The sequence below is a fragment of the Carassius auratus genome, chromosome 30 (assembly GCF_003368295.1).
Source record: "Carassius auratus strain Wakin chromosome 30, ASM336829v1, whole genome shotgun sequence".
Taxonomy (NCBI): Eukaryota; Metazoa; Chordata; class Actinopteri; order Cypriniformes; family Cyprinidae; genus Carassius; species Carassius auratus.
Window position 1 is genome coordinate 26,001,953 of NC_039272.1, and position 18,119 is coordinate 26,020,071.

Here is an 18,119-nt window from a genome sequence, read left to right on the forward strand (position 1 = left end):
CTATTCAGTTTTGTTGAACATTTACCATTCCTGGCCTACAGTGCACATCATTGCTTCATATTGTGCAGTTGTGACTTTAAAAGATGTTGTGATCTATAATTTGCAAGTTGACACAATACTGTTTTCAACATGCATTTTGGCTGTTCTCTTACGTTTTGGAGGCCTGAAAACAAATTTTTGAAAAGTTTTTGCTGATTATACTTTTATGATTGCCATGTAAACTCTGAAAACATGAATTCATGAAAATGTTGACAGTGCTAGCTATTTGACGGGCTTGCAAAATACAAAATACATTAGTTGTTTTCGCAGATCTGAACAGAGATTGTTTTAGCAACACTGTTGTCTGTATGCAAAAATTTGCAAAGGAGTGCAAAGGAGAAACTTTTCCATTTCTAGTAAATTGTTGTTGTATACACATACCCTAAACTCACAACTGTGCCTTTTTTCTGATAATTACATTACCTCTCACAATAATATTCTTATTTTTTTACAATCGCAGTTTATTTTCAAAATTTTTAACTTCAAATCTCACCATGTGTTTTTATTTCTTATTTTATTTGATTTCACAATGATGTCTTTTATTTTTCACTCTGAAACGGTGGAAAGGGAACAAAACTTCTGATGCCGAAATGGGAAATACAGAAACATGCTAAATTAACTGACAACCCTAGTCTTTTTCCTGTTGTCTTCATGGTGCATGGCATTTTGTAGAAGGCACAGCTACCCTTCTCAGCATACATTTATACATCAGCGGGATCTTGTTTTTTCCCTACATTGTGGAGATGCCAAGATGCTAAGTATAACAAAGCATCCTTACAGCTATTTCTTCAGAAATAATTAAACACTGCTCTCCTGGCTAAAAATACCAATGTGCATTATCCTGCTTGGCTGAGAAGCCATTCTTTCAGTCCTGTTATAATTATCGGCCTTCAAGTAATGTGGAGCATATTGTGCTTGTTACAGAGAGACTACCAAGACATGTCATGCACTGTTTTATGAGGAACATTAATCATTTATTACTTGTGCTAAATCATTTACAGATCACTATCACCTATTATTCGAATTATCCTTTGTTTGCTTTCTTTTATTATTAAGTATTCATTGGCCATGACATAAAGGGGTTTCACTGTGGATATACTGTAATCCCACTGGAGCATATTAACATCAACAACATATTAAAGGGCAATGTTACTTGCTAAAATATATGTATATTATTTTTAATCCTTTAGAAAAGGACTTCCCTGTTACCTGTTAAAAAAGCAGAAATAATTAGTGCAAACTGAGTGAAATGTTTACATTTATATTCAAATGAAATGTAATGTTTATGTTTCTGTAAAAAGTAAATCTAAAGTTTAATGTCATTACTACAAAAATTTGTGTCAAAAATATTTATAAGAATACAATTGTAACGATGAAGCTACAGTACATTTTAGTACATTTAAAATATAGTAACTTTAAATGTAATATTAAATAAATAAACAATAAAGTTAAAATTATAATCAAGTAATCTACATAAGCTTTAGAATTGTAACTTACAGCATCATAATGCTTCATCAGACACTGTGTCTATGGCCCCAAATACTGTACCACCCTTTCAGACTATTCACAGTATTGACAGTAGTGCACTGTATAGATGCAGGCCCTTGTAATTGCTTGTCCAATTCTGCCAACTCGTTACTGATGACTGAGTGCACATTGTGGAATGAATATATAGTGAAGAGTTGATTGGGATCCAATTGCAAGAGCATAATGATATGTAACATGGAGCCAGCAGGTGATCCAAGTCACAATAGAGGTCAAGCAGTGGTGGGAGGAAGACGAGGAAGATGTGTTGGTCAAAGGAATGGCAGGGGACAGGCCCCCCTTCTGAGAGGTGGTCGTGGGCCTCGTTTGAGAGGTGTGGGGGAACGTGGTAGAGGACAAGGCCACGGACCAAAACAGCAGCAGCAACAGCCTGCAATGACATCACAGCAGACCAGTGTCAGGCCTGGATTCGCCATGCTCAAAGGTTTTTTCCGAGATGTTTGACTAATGAAAATATCCATTGTGATGTAGATGAGAACCTGTGGCCAAATCCACAACACAGAGTTGATGACAATGTAGTATAGTATAGTAAGTATAGTAATCACTCCTGTTTTGTTTCTTACAATACAAGCAAGCAAGTTGAAGAACACTGCATTTGATGTTTTACAGTACTGTCTTTTCTCTTCTATTTCATAGCTAATTATTTTTGTTTTGATTCAAATAAACCTATGGTGTGATTGTACTGTAGTGTTTTGCATCAATATATTACAAACTTTGTTCAATGATTCCACCATGTCTGTAGTATTCTCTGCAGTACTTTTACAGAGATGTATTTACTGTACATGTAGTACCATAATGAAACCTGTATCACCTATTTTGTTCTACAATATTTAATGATTGTACGAACAATGACTCTTTGAAACTATCGGTTGCTTGTGTGATCTATAGTTATGTTTCAATGGTATTTCACAGTAAATTTGTGTTTTGAACCGATGATTGTGCAAGTGCAAGATTTCTTTAAAGATGTGAAGGCAATGTTTTGAACATTAGACAGCCTCTGTTACAAGTGATAACCATTTTGAGTTTTGTGTCTAGAGTTTTGAAAAATGACATCAAGTTTCTGAATATAGTAGCAAAGTGATTGTAAAAAACTGTGTTCAACACATAATAATAATGGTAAATGCATACAAAAACACAAAAGATTATTGAAACAATTAAAATGTATTTATAGTAAAAACTTTATGTTTGATATTATTGCAAAGTGTATTTTGTTAATGTACTCAAACATGTATGAAAGTGTATAATATTCTAATGTTAATTTATATTCTATAAATCTGTGTGTGTGTGTGTGTGTGTTTGTGTGTGTGTGTGTGTGTGTGTGTGTGTGTACGTGTGTATGTTTGCTAAAAGCTAAAGCATTAAACTTTTCTTATAACCTTTACCAATTGTTTAAATATGACAATGTAGTTCATAGCTGAACATTTAGAGCACATTAATGTCAAGTGGTATCATGTAATAAGGGCAATGCTGTTTGACAAAACCCATGTCGTCACTTCAGTTTCTATTACCATAGTATAAAATGTTTGATCAAATTAGGTTGTTAATCATGTCATTTCTTCCTCTGTGCTGTCCAGTGGAGTGGCCAACAAAATAACAGTTAAATATCATGCATGCACAAGTCTGATTGCTTTGGCCAGCGTACATCCTGTTTGAAATGTCAGCCCCAACTTTCACTAAACTCTAATCAGGGCTTTAGACGAACACAAATGCAATAAAGCTACAACATTTAGCTTCAATTAACATCCATGGTCTTTGAAAATGGCGATAGAAAATGGCATTTAAATTGGATAATGAATGATTAAAGCATATCGCCATGCAAGTGGTTATTTGTGATACTCAAAAGTTGATATAAACATTAGCTTTGTTTGAAAGCTATTAATGCAACTGAGGGAAGCACAACAGTCAGATTAAGAGAGTGATGACATTTAAAACCCACAATGCAATTTGCTACATTTCTTTTTTTTATTTTTTATTTTTTATTTTTTTACCAAAGGTTCTATGATGGAACAAAACTGGACATTCACATTTGGCAGCTGGTTACAGAATAGAGAAGTCTTGCTGTGCAATAATTCTGATATATGTTTGTCTGTTTGTGGTTTGAGGACCAATTGAAGTCCAATGTCTGTCTGGTATATATTTTTATGCATGAACACCAGTTCTGTTATGAAAATCTAGATGGCACACTCTGATAGATCCTTAAAACAATCGCTAGTAATCAAACTGTTCTTTGCATATGCCATTAAATCCATTTATCCAAAACTAAAATTTACATGTGATATGCTTGATTTGTTCATGTGGGTAAATAACTTTTCCAAAAACTAAGTAAAAAAAAAAAAAAAAAAAAAAAACTGTAGGTGCACAGTGTCATGCATACAAAGAAACACATTCCAAAATGTTACTGAAAAAGTACATGAAATGTTCCTTTAGACTTATCACTGTTTTTCACCATATGACAACTGATTGACAGGTGTTTACTATGTATTATTTTTGAAATTTTTACATGTTAATTGTAAGATAAAATAAAATGGTAAAGTAATTAATTTGTATTCAATTAAATTTCTGCAGGTTGCTGTATTGGTCAAAGTGGGCATTACTATGGTTTCCATAGTTTTAATGGTGTACTAAATTTTTTTATACTTGAAAATATGATCACAAATGTACTTCTGGAGAAGGATTCAGTATAAATTAATTAATTGATTAATTAATAAAAAAAAAAAAAAATCACACATCTGTCATTGAACATGAATGGTGGCTTTGTTGTTGCAAATCATTGAGCGAAAGTCCCTTGAGGCCACTGTTGGTAATGCAGCAAATGTTGAGCGTTGAAAGTTATATGCAAATGGTGTTTCCTTTCTGACATCCATACATGCAGCACAGAGGCCATGTTATGTGCTGATTCCTATGAACAAAAATAAATTAAAATGCTGAGTGTCATGACAACAGCAGAGTTAGATAAGAAATAGCAAGTGTAATAATAAATCAAAAATTATCTACAGCTATATCATTTAATGTGTATTATGTGCACACCTTTTATGGGTACTTATTTATTACATTGCAGAGTAACTTGCAATACAGAACCGGAGAACTGTTCTTTTATGTACTTGTATATGACTGGAATTAAATGACTGGAATACATTTAATTTGCCATGGCTTGAAAATATAATTTCTATCTTATTCTGTTGCCTGAAGCACTGGTATTTAATTCTAAAAATGTAAACTGACTTTTTACCACTATAAGCATCATCATAAGCAGTATACTTCTCTCTTCTAAATGATTATTTTTGCCACAACTTGAGCTAATATACACTTAAGTGTGTGATTTTCATATGAGTGCGGGCTGTAACCCATCAAAATAAACACAGAGATTAAAAAGTTATTTTTAAATCTGGAAGCGAAGCACAAATATCCACAAACATGCTTGGCAGGATGTCACAGAAGGTTGTCATTAAAATTTCAACATCCTGGGAATTTCAAATGCAGAAACTCTATGTCCTATAATTCCCCCCAGCAGAAAGATACCTGTCACTTAAATACCATACTCAGGGTTAATTGTACCTCATGGCCAACACTTCTATTGATTTCACATCACTCCTCTTCAATAAATCCCCTCATTCAAAAACTCACTCAGAGCAACTGAATAGAAATCTTGGATGCTGTCCTGAGGAGAGGTAGTTGTGGACGGCTTGACTGAAATTTTCTTCCTCACCAGCCCGCAACCTAGTTTGATTTATTACCCCTGGTCTCCCTTCCTCTTTTTCACCCACCTCCCCCATGCAATCTTATCTCAGCGGCTTAACCGTATTTGTTTGGAGCCCATCTGAACAGCCGCTCAATGCACTCCTTCTGCCTCTAGTCCATATAAATCTAGTGAGCTGACAGCGTTCTTGCAGGCGAGGTATCAAGGACACCATAGTTAGGTACTCTCTATTGTTTTCCTCACCTGCTCTTAGCTGACAGAACCATGCAAAAGGGTGTTTGGGCTGTGGACAATGCATTAAACAGTATTCGCATTTGTGTAATCACTTTTCCTGGTAACGCAGTAAAGTAATGAGTCACATTTTACATTTATGTTATTTGATTACAGTTCCCTTTCAGTCGGTCACTCTCAACGTCATGTTGGAGACCATCAAAATTGGGATATCGCTTCGATAGACCAATCTTCTTCGAGTGTAAACTAAACAAGCCAATGTACATTGGCATGCAACTATTGCATCCAGCTCCCGCTGATCACAGCATGAGTATAATAAGGCAGCAGGTGCAATGCACAACAGCTTTTTCGCTTCGGAGCCGAGCATTAGTATCATTCTGCTCAACTGTGTCTGCTGTGAATTATGGGTTCAGCACGCTCTCAGAAGCTTTGTGTGTTGGCGAGACAGTGGTCGTTCCCGAGTCGAGTGGGTTGCATACTTCAGGCTGCACTACCCCCTGTCGTGTTGCAAGTGGTCAATTCCCCTGTCCTGTTCCGGGGCTCGTTCTGGCGGCCGGCAGTAGCAAAGGTGGTTTGAGGATTACAGTGGTGGCAAACCGCACAGGGAACCAACCCTCTGGGGACCATCACTCCTCTTGCACCTCCGATCCAGTGGGGCTACCCACAGAATGTGTAGGGCCCTCTTCAAATAGCGTACCAGGGGTATCCAAATGTCAATCTCAGCATCGGAGGGACAGCTGTCTGATGAAGATTTGGCCGAATCGGATCCGGTGATGACCGTTATGATTTCCTGGGCCGCAAAGAAGGTAGGGCTCAAGTGGAAATCTCCACCGGAGTTTGGAAAGGCCCGCAGCTGCATTGGCACATCAATTGCCTAGAGTTGTTAGCAGTACGCGTTGCTTTTTGCCTTACTAGGCAAGCACGTGCTGGTACCGAACGGACAACACAGCGACCATTGCATATATCAACTGACATGGTGGTCTGCGCTCCCGTCGCATGTCACAATTCGCCTGGCTCTTCCTTTGGAGTCGGAAGGTTCTGAGGTCACACCGTGCTGTTCACATTTCGGGCCTGCTCAACTGTACAGCCGACAAGCTGTCTCTAGCAATGTTCCCGGGAGAATGGTGAATCCATACTCTGACAGTCCAGCTGATTTGGAGATGGTCTGGAGCTTCTCAGGTAGACCTGTTTGCTTCTACAGACACCTCTCACTTCCAGTTGTTCTCTGCACAGATGCACTGGCACACAGCTGGCTGCAGTACGCAAATATGCATTTCCACCAGTGAGCCTTCTCGCACAGATACTGTGCAAAGTCCAGGAGGACGAGGAGCAAGTCTTGCTAGTGGCGCCGTATTGGCCCACTCGGACCTGGCTCCCCAAACTAGTTGTCCTCACGACAGCCCCTCCTTGCTCCTCCTCACCGAGAAGACCCCCGAAGATGCCCGATTGAGGTCGTGCTTTCCTTTCTGCAGCAAGGGCTGGAGCAAAGGCTGTCTCCCTCCACCCTCAAAGTCCAAGTTGTCACTATTACTGCGTACCATGACCCCATGAATGGGAAGTCTCTAGGTAAGCATGACCTCGTCATCAGGTTCCTTAGAGGAACTAGGAGGTTAAATCCTTCTCGACCCCTTTTAATACCCTCTTGGGACCTGACTCTAGTGATAAAATCACAGCAGGGCCCATTCAAGCCTTTGCCTTCAGTTGAGCTAAAGTTACTTTCATTGAAAACTAGGTCAGGCCAGGTCACCGGCTTGGCTCCTCAGCAAAAATCTGGTATGCATTGCACCTGCTGCCTTATTATAGTCATGCCGTGATGCATTAATTTCATGCCAATGTGCATTGGCTCGTTTAGTTTACACTTTAAGTAGATTGGTCTATCGAAGCAATATCCCAATTTCGTCAGTCAAAGACGTGACGTCTCCGTTCCCTCCCTGCTGAAATTTAATTATGGTGGCACTTAGAAAGCCAAATATATTCTGAAGTGGTACTTGGTATAAAAAGTTTGAGAACCACTGGTTTAAAGAAATGGTATAAAATTAAATCCTGCTTTTTAAGAACTTTTCAGTAAACCGTTTATTCTTTCCCTTTGTCGAGTCATCAAGGATCCAGCTTATTATGGGCAAATTGGTAAGAAATTGTTCATCTGCTACGGTCACTTCTGGTATAGATTCATTGACCTTTTGTGACAGGTTGTGATTTTACTTAGTTTAATAAATATGTACTTAATTTGATTTTACTTGTTTTACTAAATACACTGTATAACTAGGGTTTCACTAGTTCACGCTTACATATAATTAGCTGAAGTATGGTATGCGTATTTGGCGTGCTGTCCGGGGAAGGGCCCCGAGCTCGAGAATTGCCCGAACCTAGAGCACCCCCCCCCCTTCCCCGTATATTATAAAGTGAACTTGAAGTGAGGAGATGGGGTGGAGGAGGGATGCTGATAAACCGTCAATGGATAGAGGTAAGTCAGCAAAATTTATACTATGGGATTGATTACTTGATTGTGGTCCACCTGTGTTGATTAGGCTAAGTATCTGACGCGCTTCTCCCGAATCTTATTGATAATTACATTCTGATTAAAACAGTGTAACTGGGGGCTCTGAAAACACTGCTTGTGAATAATTTGTTACTATTGTAAACTTTCATATGAATACATTAAGTGTTTAATGAATAGTGTTGTGAACTTTGTTTCCAACCCCACTTGTTATTGAACTGTAAAGTGAAAATATTGTGTGATTTGATTTGCATTTAGTTTTAATTTAAAAATATTTCACAATACAACTCTCTACGGACACCTTGGCAATTGAATCGCCATTGGCTAGTAAATTATTTAGTTTACTTGCCAAACTGATATAAAATTATATATACACATACACAAACTGTATATTTTTTAAATAGCACAGCTTTTTAAATACCTGAAAGTACACTCTTAACATCAGTCAGTCAAGCATTATAATATGATATCTGGATAATCAAGTACCGTTTAATGATAGAACTTTAGTAACTATAATTAACTTGGTAACCATGTATAAACGCTTTTCAACTTTTTAACTGAATTTCGGACTGGTGGTGCTTTGTCATTCAGTGTTTCTATAAAAAAATAAAAAAGGGAGGGGGGGCAAACAATAATACTGATAAAATGAGAATAATGAGAATCTGAATTCTACGAATAAGAACAGTAATGAATGCACTAAAGATGAACGAGCGGCTGGATTCAAAAATATTAATCAGGTTGTGGCCATTCGTGGGAACTGATTTGCTGAAATCAAAACAAAGACGATAATAAGTGAGCACCAGCCAATGAGATTGCCATTAGCGCATTAATTCCTTCAACTTTAGCATGTGAGTGAAAGTGACACGAGTTGTGCGCCTTCACACTAGAGTTTAAGGTATGCCAAATACACAAACACAGGTGTGCTACGCGTCCATAGAGATGAAAAATATGAACTGAGAAATATCACAGATCGCTTAACAGAGAGTCAACCTCTGAAGCACTCAAGCAGAATGTTCGGTGAGTAAAAATAAATCTTTGCTAAACTTAGCCTCCAACTCCCATACTGGCGAGTAAAATCTGAGAATTTATTAGCCAATAATGGCTAATATTTAGATCTCATTTAGTCATAGAGTGAAGAATTAGTTGCATATGTGAGTAGTTTAATAGCAATGTAGAGGGTTGCAATATCAAAGTTGATATTTTATGAGGATTTATTTTTGGTGTTTTTGTTTATACAGGACAGTACATAAATCACACAAGTGGGAGAGAGTAGGGGGACATCATCAGAAAGGACCTAGAGCTGGGACACTTTCAAGGATCACCCCAAGCACAGCCACACTATATGCACAAAGCTGTTGGTTCTAATATTTTATGGTCCACCTCGGTAGAAATCACATTGTGCATTCCCGTGTAAAAAAAAAAAAAAAAAAAACGCAGTCCGGTGGGGTTCCTCTTGTTAGAAATCGCTTCCCCCCATGGGGGGCCTCCTCTAACGCTGGGCCCTTGGAATCATCTTAACCTTCCGTCCCCTTACAGCACCCCGGTTGCAGGTTCCATTCTCGAACTGTTCAACACATTTTTATTGCTCAAATGTACAAATCTCTTGTAATGAAACAGTTTTTTTTACAGAAACTATAGTTCCCTTTCAAGGGAACTTCGAACTGCACCCTCTAGGAGTGCTATGGGGAACTGACTGTTCTGTTTGAAGCGTGCATCTGAAAGAACCGGAAAGAGCGGTCTTTCTCTGTCTATCATGGCGACTACAAGAGAGCGTTTAGACAGTGTGTGCATCCGTGTAGTTAGTGAAAATCCATGGTTCTCGGTACTAATTTCCGCATGTTGCAGTTCAGTATCATCAGCTGCTCTACTCGTGTTCATGTTCTTTTTACTACAAACTCAATTTGTGAATGTGTCATCGTTAACTATAAATACAGTACAGATATTTCATAAATCATCCCTAATTCCTATTAAACATAGAGTCTTAATTATTGTCCAACTTCCCTGAAAACCCCTTTGGCCTATATAATCTAACATAATCTACAATTTAACAAAATATACAGATTAGATTCATTCATCTTAAAAAAAATGGATTATTTTATCACACTTTCTGATGTTTAACAAAATACTTGAAAAATTACACGCATGCGCAGTATCATCAGTTCATCAGTTCTCAAATCGGACGCATTAAAAAAGTTAACAGCTTAAGTCATTTGTGGATTAATGGTTATTGGAGATGTGAATAGTTTCAAACGATTCAGTTCGATTTCGTGAACTGGTTCAATAATCAATAAATCGTACGATTCATTCAGAATCGGACATCAGTAAATGAAACGGTAAAATGCTTGTGAAGTGACTCAGGACAGTTCTGGTGATTTAGTTTATGTATTTATGTCCTCATTGAGACGGCAGATGCAGATGCTGGGTTGACTGGGTACTCTATACCACCATTACTTAAAGAAACCTGGTACCGTCACATTAAATGTTTTTTAGTACCGACTTGGTACCGAAGTACCAGATCTTTTGACAACACTAGGTGGATCTGTCTGAATGTTTAGAGAGGGACGTTCCCTTTCATGCTCGTAATGGCGGTGGACGAGAGCGAACAACGGGAGGATGATGTATTATTTAAACACTTTCTTATAACTTTCTGGTTAGTGCTCTGCTGGTTTTTTACCCAGCAAAAGCAGGAGATATTTGAGGATGGTGAAGAAGCTGAGGCTGAGCCTTTTCAATTCTCCTGCCCTGCGTATTTTGAGCTGTTGGAGGTTATGGATCGTGCAGCGGCAAAGTTGGACTTGCCATGAAAGTGCGCTAACAAGGTGACGCCATGAGGCCGCCTCGATAAGCATTATTTTTCTGACAATAGCCCACCAGCTCAGGTGAGCCTTCCATTTCTGCATGATCTCCATACAGAGATCGAAAAGAAATGAAAGAGGCCGTTTTCTTCTCGCATCTCTCTCCATGCTACCAAGCAGGCCACCTCCGCCATGGGTATGACTATGGCAGCCATGGTGGTAGCAGAGAAACATCTGTGGATGAACCTGGCAGATATTGGGAAGAAAGAAAAGGGTTTCTTCTAGATGCTCAGGTTTCGCCTTCTGAACTTTTTGGTATTTCCAAGATGGTGAGATGGTGATCGGGAAGTTCAGGGAGATGAAGGCGCGCTCTGCTGCTTTCAGATCCTTCGTTCCACGAAGGTCCAGGTCTGAGCCTGAACAACATAGGGGTCCTGGCCTGTCTCGATCTGATGATCAAAGACGGGCACAGAAGGCTAGTGTCGCAACTCACGCTCCTCCCCCACCTGAGGACAGGGGTAAGAGGAATTGTGGGTCACAAGGAGGTAAGCAGAACCTAAGGGATGAGACAGCATTCTCGTCTGAATCAGAGTGATACCAGGGTATTTACTCATTCCCTTTGGGGATTTTTAAATTTCTGCTTTTATCCTCCTATTCCTAATTCCCCTGTAACCACCAGCTCTCCATCTGATCAAGGTTAGGTGGAAACCTCTCGCATAACAGTCTCCTATGCTGGACCTATAATGTTTTTGGCTGGTTCTATGTTCATAGCAACCACCTTACTGATGGAGCCCCCTTGAATGGGGCTCCAGCGCAGGAGGGTGGGTGAGTATGTAACCCTTTCTATATATACTTATACTTCTATATATACTATATATATACTTATATACTATATATATTAAATTGCTGATGGTTATGTGTATACTAATAAACTCTGTGAGTTTCCTTTGCAGTGCTCAGTTACAGTGTTTACTAAACACTGGTGAGCACCAGCCTCCGGCTTCATGTCAGGTTTCTGCGGGAGTCTCCTTGATCATCAGGCCTGGCACAGCACTGCAGGGAATTCCATGAATGTCCAGCCAGGTCACCCTGAGGGGTCTCCTGGCTGCTAAGCTGTGCTGTCGCATCCTGGAAGTGGAGGTGGTAGTTACAGAACTCTCCTCGGGTGATGCTACCCTCGCCAGAGGTTTGTAAAAGTTGAGCTTGCCTCTCCCATGCGGTTCTGCGCCTCTGCGATGCTTAGGAACCTTTAGGTACACACACTAAGCTCTGTATACTTTCTGAAAACCAAATGGTGGTTAGTGTGCATGTGAACACTTTGCGCACTTTCTAAAATCCACGTAAGTGGTAAGTGTGCAGGCAAGGCTCTGCACACTTTCTGAAATCCTGTACGGTAAGGGTTAGGTGCTCCGCCTCATTCCCTTTTTTGAGATGATTAGACCTTGGTTCCTTGGGCTCCATTCAGCCAGTGTATATTTGTTTATAATTTCACTTCAAGCTTCGCTTCCCTCAAAATGAGGTCTATTTGGGCGATTCTCGTGGTAGTTTATCAGCGCTCCCCTTTTCTGATGATGTTTCACCTATGAGTGTGCTACTCTGAATTCGGAGTTCTCCTCTCATATGAAACTAAGTTCTCTGTTTTTCCCCAGAGCGCTCCAGCATTTTATCCACAGATTGAGTTGATGACTCTCAAGCATACTGTTTTGAGATGCACCATTTCATCAATGAGCTGCTCTATAAGAGTGCTACGAGAGACCCTCCTTAGAACAGCATTGAAAATCCATGCTATGGTAAGTGTGCACGTAAAGTCTTTGCGCACTTTCTGAAATCCACACTGTGGTAAGTTTGCACGCTTGTATTCTACGTTCTTTCAAAAAACCTATATGGTGAGGGCTTTGCATGGTTGCTTTATGCCCTTTCTTGAGTTGGTAAAAGCCCTGTTCATCTTGGGCACCACTCCACCTATGTATCCTCCGATAACTATCTAAACAGGGTGTTTTTACTAGGGATTTGTTGAGACAGCTCCTTCAGCAAGCTTATGCAAAAGCAAGAGGTAGTCCCTTTGTGACAGGCAAGACTTGGTATAAAATGCTAGGCTCTTAGCCTTATCACTTTAAAGGAATCTTTCCTGATTCCAAGCCTTCAGCTCCGGGCTGAGGCCCTAATGATTAAGTTGGGTATATAGCTTAGGCCTTTGTCCGTAAGGGGTACTGTCAGAGACAGCCGTCTAAATGTCCCAGGGGCAACTCCCATGGAAATGCTATAGTTGGTATTTAGTGCTTGCCATGATCCTGGCCTGCACTCCCCTCAGCATTGGTATACTGTTCCCCATAGCACCTCCTAGAGGACGCAGTTTGAAGTTCCTTTGAAAGGGAACGTCTCAGGTTACGAATGTAACCATGGTTACCTGAGTAGGGAACGAGACACCTCTAGCTCCCTGCCATGCTTCGGACGCAAGCTTCAGACGAAGAAGTAAATGATGTGTTCTCCCGGTGCCTGTTTATTGCCACGCCGGTAGTGAAGTCAGAGGCTGTCGCTGGCCAACTTGTTGGTGTTTTTTCAATGTATGCTTCAGACACGGATCACGACAAGGTGTTCCCCATAGCACCCCCTAGAGGATCCAGTGTCTTGTTCCCTACTCAGGGAGACATTTTCCACCACAATAAAAGATCAACTGGTTTCAGTCATAAAAGTTCAAGGGTTTCTCTTGCAAGGGCAGTACAAAATCTGCATATTATTTTACAAAAACCTTTAAATATTTTTGTATTTGGATTGTTCTTCTACAAGTTTTTAACAATACATCCATGGACAAACACTACAAGCTAAATGTAATTATTTTCATCTGTTTTATTCAGTATGTTTCCAAAATAAAACTGCTGTTTTAAAATTTTGAGCATGTGATACTTTATTGAATTTGATTGTAAAGCCCTTTCTGCCAGTCATAACTTGAAAAGTAAACTTGAGAGTAACTTTAAAAAGTAAAGTAATTATTAAACTGATTACTTTTTAAATGTAGTAATTAGCAATGTCTTACAAATAACAATTTTAAAGAAGTAATTAGTCATTTTTAGCAGATAACTTTTTTTAGTAACTTACCCAACACTGGTTGTTACTATGTATGCAATGCTGAGTGGTTGCTAGGAGGTAGTTCAAGTTAAAGAAGTTATATGATGTGATTTAAATTTTTCTTTGCTCTTTGGACTCTTTGTTACAAGCTAGTGGTGCATAAAGAAGATCTGTAAAGTTGCAAAAGACTAAAGTCTCAAATCCATAAGGGTAATAAGATATATAATAGTAATAATAATTTTCTTTATAAAAGTTAAGACTTGCCCACACCCTTTTAAAATGCCTTGTTTAAATACGACCTCACATGTCTACTCACACCACCTAAATGTTCATGCATGTTGCCGCCACCATGTTGTGTAGATGCTGTGTGTTTCATTGTGAAAGTGAAACTCCTTTGTCTGGCCTTCCAAAAGAGGATGATATCCATTTATTCATGCCTAGCACTGATCCGTGCTGGTCGTTGAGGAAATATATCAACCTCGCACCATGGATTGCCAGATCAACTTTCACCATGAATGAGGCAGAGTGTAACCCAGGGTCATCATATGTAGTTTCATTTACATATTTAGCAGACACTTTTATCCAAAGCAATTTAAAATGCATTCAAGCTATACATTTTTTTATCATTTTGTGTGTTTCCTGGGAATCGATCCCACAACCTTTGCGCTGCTAACATAATGCTCTACAACTGAGCCACAGGAACATACAGCTTTACCCTTGAGCCACTCCATTGTCGAATCTGCCTGCAACACCATTCTCAAGCCCACTGGCCATTCCTCACTCAAGCCCGCTGTGTGTTTCATTGTAAAAGCAAAACTACTTTGTTTTGCCTTCCAAAAGAGGACACAACTAGAAACCAGTGGTTAAGTTGTATTTACAACACTGTACCAGATCAGTTAAACCCAAATATTCAGATGTGTGATGCACATTTTATGGCGGACTGTTTCCTGAACCTGCAGAGTAGCCTACAATTCATCTGTTCTCAAAGAATATTTCTATAAAGTGGGGCAGTTCCAACTTTGCAAGGACAGTCTGGTGCTTCTGACTCACTATTATGTAAGTTTTTTTTATATTTAAAGAATTTGCCACTGATGATTCAAAGCTAGTTTTAAGCAGTGTAGAGTAGTGCTTGTTTTTTGTTGTTTCTCTGATCATAATTGCAGACATGGTTTATGTTTATGCTGCACGATATGCATTGCAATGCATAAAAACACAGTATATGTCATAATCATCAGTAATAGGGTTGTAACAGTTCGGTACGTACCTTGGTTTTAAAGTCACAGTTCAGTTCGTTTTCGGTACAGTAAGGGAAAAAAATGAAAACATTAAACTGAAGGTTGTTCATTATTTATAAACTTTGTCACAAACCAATATCATATAATAAAATATAATGAAAAATATAAATAAATAACTATGATTACAATGCAGCATTACCAATCCCAGCTTGTAGGTCTGCTCATATTTAAAAAATATATATAACTTTTCCAAAGTGTAAAGTTGCAGCATCAACTGTTTCAGATTTTAGACCTGCTCAGATTTCGTTATTGCATTGGAACGATCGGAATTAAGACCAAAGGTCTGTTTAAATGCAGACGGGAGCTGTGTTTGAATTACAATAATTTTTTTCCTAGTTGTTGTGATGTTCACTCTCACGTGATGCCTTTTGAAAACCTTAGGCCATTGACACACTGGCATATTGCACCTGTCAAACATCCTTAAACAGTAGGCTTTCTATGTATGCTCAACATGAAGTATAGATATTGTTGTCGTGAAGACCAGATCCCGGTCTGTCGGCGGTCTCCCTCTATGTTACCTACAGTATCAGCAGCACGCCAGCAGCGCGCCAGGAACGATTCTGGTGTGTATAGACACAGAAAATGCGAGGCAGCCGTCACGCAACTGACACGCAGCAGAAACGCCACGCTCACGCAGAGACGCAGAGACTTCCGGCACTTAATATGTTCGTTTGGAAACACGAAAATGTACGTATGTTCCGCGCACAAAATATTGCATTCGTTCATTCGGTACACACGTTCACCATATTGAAAGCCCTGTACCGAAACGGTCCGGTACGAATACACGTACCGTTACACGCCTAATCTGTAATTATGTCACCACTGGATGCAACAAATGCCTCATTTGTAATGAGTTTTATTGTTTTTGTCTTGCTGCACCGGGACACAGCGTCACAATATTGTAAGGGGCTTAACATTTCTGTCACACACACTTCAGAACGATGAACTTTGTAAAAATCGATGCGTTTCAGAAAGATGAGGTATAGAGGAGCAACAAAAATGTACATTATGTGGAAAATAATGTGTTTTTTAACCTTAAACCACATAAACACATTGCATTACACCAAATATAATGTTATTTTTAGCAATGTCATATGTCCCCTTTTATTAGCATATATGGATTGGTCGGCAACTCTGTTTTGCATGGATTGTATTGAAAAGAGCTTAGGCTCATGTCACCAGAAGTTTTAAGGTATATGTATGCTTTTAAGTTTTTCTTGTCTCATGCATTTACATTATCTTAACAAGCAAAGCAATTCAGAATTAATGAGATTTGTGAGATGGTGAGATGGTTCCAGCAGCTCTATCAATTGGATGTCATCAAAAAGGCAGAAGGACCTACTCCATGGGTATCACCTCTTGTGGTAGTGAATAAGAAAGGTGGAGACATCAGGATTTGTGTGGATATCCGTAGAGTCAGTGAAGCTGTTGTGCTTAAGCAACACCCCATCCCCACCACTGATAAAATTTTTGAGGACATGACAGGTGCCTAGTGGCTAAGTTGGACTTGAAATGGGGATATCACCAAATTGAGTTGGAACCTAAATCACGAGTATTGATTACATTTGTCACACACACTGGCCTATGGAGATAAAGAAGACTCACATTCAGAATCACCTCTGCTCCTGAAATGTACCAACACGTAATTTGGCAAGTTTTGTTGGACATTGGCTACGTTTACATGCACAATTTTTGGTTCAATTGCACTGAATTCATTCCAATTGATGAATCTGATTGTAGTGTTTATAAGAACACTAAATAAATTGATCGGGTTGATATGCAAGTTTATATGTCCTTTTTAAGTCGGTATTGATTTTATTGGACTTAATTTTTGGATAAGTTATTTAAAGGACAATTTAAGATGGAGGAAAAATAAGAGGAAAATAAAAATAAAAGGTAAACTGAGTTTCAATTGTTTTAAAGAGTTGGTTATGTTTTTATTTTAGGTTTTTGATTTTTGGTGTTATAAGTCTAATGTCTGTTTGGCAAAATGTTTATTAAGAGATGTTCACATTGTCAAAATAATAATTGAAATGACAGTATGCTGTATTGGAAAGTATGCATACTTATATATTCCTCTGTTTATGATGAGAGATTCATTTTGGTGAATAAACATATATTTCTAAGAAAAGGGGGGGTGTAGGGGTAGTGACCAGTAGGGGGAACTAGAGAAAAGGGAGAGTAAATAAAAGAAATATGTTCATAGTTCACACAGTGTGCATCTGCAGATGTTTATATCTGATAAGTAAACATTACACACATGGAGGAATTTATTCAGCAAATGCATTTCCATCTCCCATTGTTCCCATTAAACCTTTTTTCCAAGTCAAGTCAAAAACAACCTCAAGCTAGTGTAAAAATGTTTTTGCTAATTAAAGGATTTTAATTTTGAAATTTGATGTGTCCATCACTTATTTCTGAAGCAATATTTTTTTAAATGCTCATAAAAGAGGGTGATGTAAACTTAGCCAGTGAAAGGCTTATATGGGGATTTGAAACAAAGTCCAAAATAAGAGGCAAGTCCCAGTTTGATGCCTGAAATATGTAGCATGGACATACTCGCTTTATACACCGACACAATAAGTGATGTGAACCCTGCATGTTAAATCAACATCAAACAACAACATAAATATTTCAGGCATGGTCCTCTCTTGACCTTCACTGTCATCACTCCTACTTTTATTCTTCCAGAGTTCTTCCATGTGACTCGAGATTGATGCTTGGCAGAGATTTATATTATTATTATTATTTTTTCCACCAGCCTTGCTCAGTTCCTACAACTCTCAGGCCCATCCTACTCGTCACACCTGTTCAGGTCTGGAAAAGTCTCAGTTACGTATGGTAACTAAGACGCTAGGGGGGCAATACAATCACGTTGTGCTATCAAGAAGGATGACCGTGTATTTGCCCAGAGCACTGAGAAGGGCTTGTAACAAATACGTAAAGTATCCCAG